This window comes from Medicago sativa, chromosome 5 (assembly GCF_051527215.1).
Source record: "Medicago sativa cultivar Bolivia chromosome 5, Bolivia_mono, whole genome shotgun sequence".
NCBI lineage: Eukaryota > Viridiplantae > Streptophyta > Magnoliopsida > Fabales > Fabaceae > Medicago > Medicago sativa.
The window spans coordinates 75,217,593-75,225,351 of NC_140753.1; the positions used below are offsets into that span (position 1 = coordinate 75,217,593).

The following is a 7,759-nucleotide window of genomic DNA, read 5'->3' on the forward strand; positions in this document are numbered from 1 at the left end:
TTAATACCTTGTTATCATCAAAACTCTTTTTACAATTTTTAATACCTTGTTATCATCAAAACTCTTTAAGGTTCATTGTTAAACACATTTTGTTCCAACAAGTATATGTTTCTTTTTACAATTTTTAATACCTTGTTATCATCAAAACTCTTTTTACAATTTTTAATATCTTGTTATCATCAAAACTCTTTAAGGTTCATTGTTAAACACATTTTGTTCCAACAAGTATATGTTTCTTTTTACAATTTTTAATACCTTGTTATCATCAAAACTCTTTAAGGTTCATTGTTAAACACCATCAAAACTCTTTAAGGTTCATTGTTAAACACATTTTGTTCCAACAAGTATATGTTTCAAAACTCTTTAAGGTTCATTGTTAAACACATTTTGTTCCAACAAGTATATGTTTCTTTTTACAATTTTTAATACCTTGTTATCATCAAAACTCTTTAAGGTTCATTGTTAAACACATTTTGTTCCAACAAGTATATGTTTCTTTTTACAATTTTTAATTGTAAAAATTGTAAAAAGAAACATATAATTGTAAAAAGAAATCACCCCCAATAAACACCCGCCTCTTGTCCTAAACAACACCAGCCACCCCCTTAAAAAGCTCTCGTCCGCAGACCATCGTGACGCCAAAACTAATTCCGAAACAACCACGACCACCCATCCAAGCCTCACCAAGACAACCCACGATCCCCCACGCAAAGCCATTACCTCGACCAAAACACCACCACCCCCACACATCACCACCATCACCACAACACAAACATAATACAACATCGAGATGGTAAAAATAACAAACGCACAGTGACTCGAGGGTCTGCTACCAAAACAAGCAAAATCAAAAACACAACGACCACTGCGCGAACAACCACAATTACCACGATCCTTGCGACGACAAACGATCCGGGAGTTCGTTGAAGGAGGATTAATCGTGAGTGAAAGAGGTGCCACCACACCTGCAGCCGCCGGAAACTGATCACACATATCGGCACCATACACCACCCCCTCCACACCACACATCCGTCACCACCACCGACCACCACCACACATTGCCATCGCCACACATCACCACCACCTCCGCGCATCACCACCATGCCACGACACCACCATCACCACCAAACAACCTTGTCACTGCAAACGCAATACCTCCTCACCAACACTTTACCTGCTTTCCAAACGAGAATGGTACATATTTGTACTTGATCATGTGAGGTATCCGACTCCTCATAGTAAGCGTGAATAGGGCCACCCAGTAGAAGAGAAGTATTGGCCAGAACACAGGGACATCAAATGCACTAAAGAAAGTCATCACAAAAGCAAAACAAAAAGCCTTCGTGATTGAGAACTTCATTTAAATCACAGTCCCACATGTAGCTTGAGTAAATATTGGCAGCTGGAGCACATGAAGATGTGTAGGCGTCCGAAAAGGCACCAAACAATCCATGAACAACACCACCACGCTATCACCACCGATAGAGGCGGCCGCACCAAATCTGAAGCAAAACGGAGCACAACCAAAATGAAACAAAACGGAACCGCGGGAAGAGAACGAAGCCTTTCAAGAGGGGAAGAAAATACGACCACCGAACCGACGCGGCGGCATGACCCACCAACTGTGTCCAGCGGCGGCGGCACCTTCTTGTAACGCCCCAAACCCTCCGGCGAGGCGGAAGCACCGCTGCCTAGCACTATCAGACCGCCACCACAACAGAAAAGAGAGACACCAGTGACGAATCTGACGAAGATCTGAACCCGAAAGCGCCAGAAGGAAAGGGTGTCACCGGTGGTCGGAGGTTGAACCTCGTCGCACCACCACACCTGTGCTCTACATCAGAAAAGAAGAAAGTTTGGATTTGAGGATGGAGGCGCGTGTAATTTCTTGAGAGAGGTCAGAGAGAAAAAATTATAGAGAGATAATTTTTTTAATGAATGAATAATTTCTACTACTCCCTCCGTTGAATGTATATGAGTATTCACTGTTAAGAAAAATATTAGAGGGGTTGCTTAACACGGTTGAGGAAGGTTTATTTGTCTTGTGGGCTAAGGACGTTGTTGGGTGTTTTCATGTTGGATAAATGTTGGTATGCTCAGTGTCATTGTGTGATGAATCAAGAGAATGGTTTATACCTCTGTGGCCATTGTAACCTCACGGCTTAACATATCTTGCAAGTAAATCACTTTTCTATTTTAGTTTGATTTGCTTACCTTTTTTTTATATGCCGCTGTTCGAAATATAAACTTAGGTGCAAATTAAGGATTGTTGTCCATAACGGGAAAACTATTGCTAGATTTCAGATGTTTGATTACTTGCTTGATGGGATTAACTCCCTTGATTACAACACACGTGTATGATATGATTATTGATAGGTGATACCTTGGCTTGATCCATTGCATTTAAAAATTTATGTTTCCATTTGCAAGTTGATGGAGGAAAAAAGTCATTGGTATGCTGGATGAATAATACGGAATTACTTGATGTTTTTGGTTGGACTCTGTTGCTACATGATTTTAGATGAATGAATGTGGGGTGTCGATAGTATTTTTAAATTTACATGAATGTAATTAAAGCCCAATAAATCCAATAAATATTGAAGATTGCTTTTTAGGTCCCCCCCAATATCTATTTAGGCCTCCTAAAAATACAAAATTGACCTTGATACCTAAAAATCGGAGCCTCCTGAATGTATATACCGGATGCCGATTTTCAAATTTGTTTTTTTTTAACATTTCCGGTAGATAGAGTCCGGAGCACAATTTTCAAATTTCCTTTTTTTTATATATGTACCGTACTGCAAGTTTATAGCATGTCAGAACATATTTTAACAAGTTGAACATGATGAAAATAAAATATGTATATATTGAGATTTAAATTGGGAAAAATGCTGTCTTGAAAATAAAATATGTATATATTGAGATTTAAATTGGGAAAAATGCTGTCTACATACAGCCCATGGCATTAAGATATTTAATCTTTTAAGTGCTCATTTAATTGGAAAAGCCAAAGAATTTGCCTTGTTCCATTGCTTGAGATCTCTATACCACATTCTGTTCACCCCATTCACCAAAAGGTCAACCATTTTTGTTAACCATATAAGAGAAGCACACAAATCCGGTGGATGATGATGCATAAATTTTAATTTAAACAAACAAATTTTAATTTTATCTTCAGCCTATACAAACCTCTAGTCAACAAGAACTACATTGCCATTGTGATGATGCATAAGACTTAACAGATGAATTAAATGCTCCATCACAACGAATATCTGTATCTACCAAATAATTGCACAGGAACTTTACATCTAAGCAAAAATTAACTATTTCAATTGTTTGATAATATAGGAGATCTCAGACAGTTTCGCATTTCACAAAACATTTGAAAACAACACCGACATGATTAAAAAATCATCACGTTGTTCCATTTGATATATCTAAAATCATCGATGTTTGCATGAGAAGAAATTTTGTGAGAGAAACGTTCTTAAAATTAATTTTCCGCTACATTTAAGTGAAGCAAGAGAAAAGGAAGCATGCTACATATGTTCATAACAAACTACAATTCCCAACTACATAGGTTCATAAATTGATTCAATTACCAAATAGGTTCATACCCAAGTACAATGCCCAACAACATAGGTTCTTATCTAAATTCCTAAAACAAAAAACTAATATGGTACTGAGTGCCCTATGAACTATACTGCTTGACATTTCTTCGCTTACGCCTCAACAACTGGTACTGAGTGGCATGCGTGGCATGAGCTATAATCTGCTCCATAGCAATGTATAAAGGAGTACCTGCAAGCTCTGAATTATGTTTAATTGAAGTAATTGCCACGTCATTGATATGTGTCGATTTCAAACATTTGGTCTCTACGGCACTGTATTCAAATTCCAATCCTAAGTAGACAACCAAATACTCTGTCCCCTGATTAATGGACAAGCTCTCATGAAACAGCAGATTACCTCAAACAGGTATATGCAGCAAGCATGAAATGTCATCCAAGGTGATTGTCATTTCACCTACATGAAGGTGAAAACTACTCGTCTCTGAGTGCCACCTCTCTGAGAAAGCAATCAAGAGCCCGCGGTCCACTTGACCATAATTTGTCTCCAAGAGCGGGTAAAGACCAGATGCCCTGATGACATTCCAGAACCATCCCATAGCAGCAACATCTGGAGGTAATGCTATATTATTCGCTTGGCATTGTTAAGCACCCGAGGTGTGTTTTCACGAACCTGAGAGTAAAACTATTAGGCACGTGTAGGTTGCTTTACGTGTAGAGAGGTACCTACAAGTGAAATATACAACACCTAAAACAATCACACATAAAAGATGCACATATGATAGCACTTGAATAACATACAAACAAATCTGAGACTGGGAACTAGAGCCATTCGGTTCCTCTCTCCGACCAATCTGAGACTGAGATATAATTAAATGTCTATATATATATAGAGCCAATCTGAGACTGAGATATAATTAAATGTCTATATAAATCGACTTTACACTGCCAAGAAAAAAAAAAAAAACTAAATCTTTAGACAGAAAAAGACATTTGATTTTGAAATTAGTCTCACACCTTTGTCTTATTACAAAAAACCACTCCTAATTGGTGAATGGTACAAGCTATCAGCAATGTAAACTGCACAAAATTTCAATAATTTCTGGCACGTCTTTGAAATTTCTACTCAAACTTAAATTCCTAATATGAATTGAACGTACAATAACCTTTGCTTTTCAGGCTACACAACCACTCATTGTTTATAATTATGCAGCTTATCACCAACTTCATCATAACAGTTTCACCCTGATTAAGCTTAATGCTGAATGTTCTAGTAATATGATCAAATATTTAACTAATCTCCACCAAAGAAACTCCAAAAGAAAAGAGTAAATTGAAAAGCAAAAGAAATACATCTACAGTTATTTCATTGACTAAACTCTCATATCAACAGGCTTGTGCTTTTCATTACACAACATATATTACCTAGACTTTTCATAATGAGTACATTTAAATATGCAATTAGGCCAAATAATAATCCATTCTCAATAATCACCAAAATTAGCAAATAGAAAATTCAAAATTCGAGAATAATCACCTAAATAATAGTACTCAGTTAATCGCAAACAAAAAATTCAATATTTGAGAAAACTATTATACTTCAATTTCAACTCTAGACATTTCCTATCAATATGGAGACAAATACTCTAATCATGAATAAAAGGATGTAGTAATAAAATAACATCACTCCATAAGATATTCATATATTCATGTAACAAGCACTTGGATAAAATTATCAGAAAGAACTTACAAAAAAAATAAGAGTATATGGTAAATACATGGTTGGCAGAAAAGATTTAAACTAAGAAGCTTATAAACATGAGCTCAAAATACTAGTTGAAAACTTAGTGTGGTGTTCATTATAATCATAAATAGAACATGGTTAGCACAAAAGACTTAAAGAACCTAATAAACATGAGCTGAACTATGGTTCCATAGAGACAAAAGAAAATCTCACATCAGACAAAGACAAATAAAAGTGTATACAAGTATATGGTTTTGCAAAGAGCTCAAAATACTAGTTGAAAACTTAGTGTGGTGTTCATTATAATCATAAATAGAACATGGTTAGCACAAAAGACTTAAAGAACCTAATAAACATGAGCTGAACTATGGTTCCATAGAGACAAAAGAAAATCTCACATCAGACAAAGACAAATAAAAGTGTATACAAGTATATGGTTTTGCAAAGAAATGAAAAGTGAAAATATTGCAAAGAAACGAAAACGAGCATACGGTTATGATACATGAGCAACTCAACATAGAATTATTTTCAGCATTACATTAGCATCTCTATCATTATTACCAAATCCTCGCACTCCTATAAAAAGCAAAAACAAAAAACAACAAGAACGATTCTACTGTCATTAATAGTAGCTTCGAGTGTTAGTAATTTCGTTCATTAATAATAGTATTACAAGAGCAAAAAGCCAAATGAAATACACATTAACAATGCTAATCTAATCTAATCAATAGGAATCAACGAGGTCCGAAACAACAATTCTACTGTCCGAGACAAGTAAACAACTTATCTTATGTTAATAAGTTGTTTTCAGCTTATTTTCACAAACTTTCCAAGATAACTTATGAAACAACTTATAGCAGATAGGAAAACAATTTGACTTTATTTTATAATTTGTTATGGAAATATCTTACAATAAGTGCTTATATATGATAAGTGGTTATGCTATAAGTAAGTCCTATTTTGTTCGTCCAAGCAGAGCCTTAGTTGAATGTGGGGTCTGAATGTTTGTGAGGAAAACAGACTGAATGCTGAATGCAGTTTACTCAGTGTAACATTCTATGCCTTATCATTAGCAAGCAATCTTCCAAACAGAGATCAGCTGAGTTTGTGAAAAATGGGAATAAATGGAATCGAAAAAGCAAGATGAAATCTGGAGAAGAGCCAACCGTCACCCATTCCAAGTGGCATTTCTATCCCTGAGTTTGTTTCAAGATTATAGATTTCTCCTTCAACATCAACAAAAAAGGGCCATGAAAGTTGTGGCAATCGGGCAGAAAGAAGTTATCATTTTCAATTTTCATTGAATAAGTTATGAGTTTGGATTTGGTATTCCAAACATTAAGAAAGATTTTGGAAGAAACAAAAAATTTGTTTTCAATCAATAGCAGAAAGAAGACTAATACACAGGATTAAGGAAGGATAAAACTTACCGTTGATTGAATTGAGGGATGAATAATGAAGACGACAAACTAATACGGTAGGGGATGAACGGCGACGACGATAGCGGCGCAGTGAATGGTGGTGGTAGGAAAGAGACGTAGTCGTGAATAAGTGATGATGAAGATGTAGCAGAGGAGAATTTGGTTGTGGTTGTGGTGTTGAGAACAAACCCGGAATTCATATTTCTGGGAAGTTAATTTGGGATTTCTGTGGGTTTTGAATTTTTTTAGGTTTGTTGATTTTTTTTTAGATTTGTTGAAATCGTTGGAACGGTTGTTGTTATTGGGTTAGCTGTGTTTGATTCTCTTTTTCTTGTGTATGTATAGAGGAGATTGAATTGAAGAACTACATGAATGAAAAGGAGATGAAGATGATGATGTTGCTGTGTTAGATTCTCCTTTTCCAATTTTTTTATTTCTTTTTTTATATTTATTTAAGGGTTAAATATGTTTTTTGTCCCTATAAATTTGGGAACTTCTAAATTTAGTCCTTACTTAATTTTAATAGTTTTTTAATCCCTACAAAACAAAAATGGTTTAAATTTCGGTACCTATTACAACAAAGTTATTTTAATTATCCTTAAACTCTTCAATTTTTTAACCATTTTTTTAGACAAATTAAGAACACTATGAAAAGTTCATTTACTAAAATTTAGAATTTTTTAACATGAAACGAATTAAATATAAGTTTTTTAAAATGACAAAAGTTAAAGATAAAATTAACAAAATTTGGACGTAGAAATCAATTTTTGCGACAATTTTTTTGCAGAAGAACTTTTGGTAATGTTCTTAACACATCTGCAAAAAATTGTTCAAAAACTCAAGAGTTTAAGCATAAATTAATCAAATTTGAATTGAGGATGACTAATAGTGAGTGCAGAAAAAAAATTAAGGACTAAAAGAACTATTAAAATAAAGTAAGGACTAAATTTAAAAGATCCCAATTTTATAGGGACCAAAAACATATTTAACCCTTTATTTAATTATGTTAATAATTAATTGGTTTT

At 34.8% G+C, this 7,759-nt stretch overlaps 1 long non-coding RNA gene across 1 annotated transcript; it reads right to left on the bottom strand.

Moving 5' to 3' along the window:
- Positions 1-3,515: 3,515 nt before the first annotated feature.
- On the bottom strand, positions 3,516-7,114 carry LOC146925030 (uncharacterized). Its single transcript, XR_015010338.1, has 2 exons — positions 6,744-7,114; positions 3,516-4,295 (listed from the first exon to the last, which is right to left on the bottom strand). It is a non-coding gene; the product is annotated as an uncharacterized LOC146925030 (long non-coding RNA).
- Between the last annotated feature and the right edge of the window lie 645 nt (positions 7,115-7,759).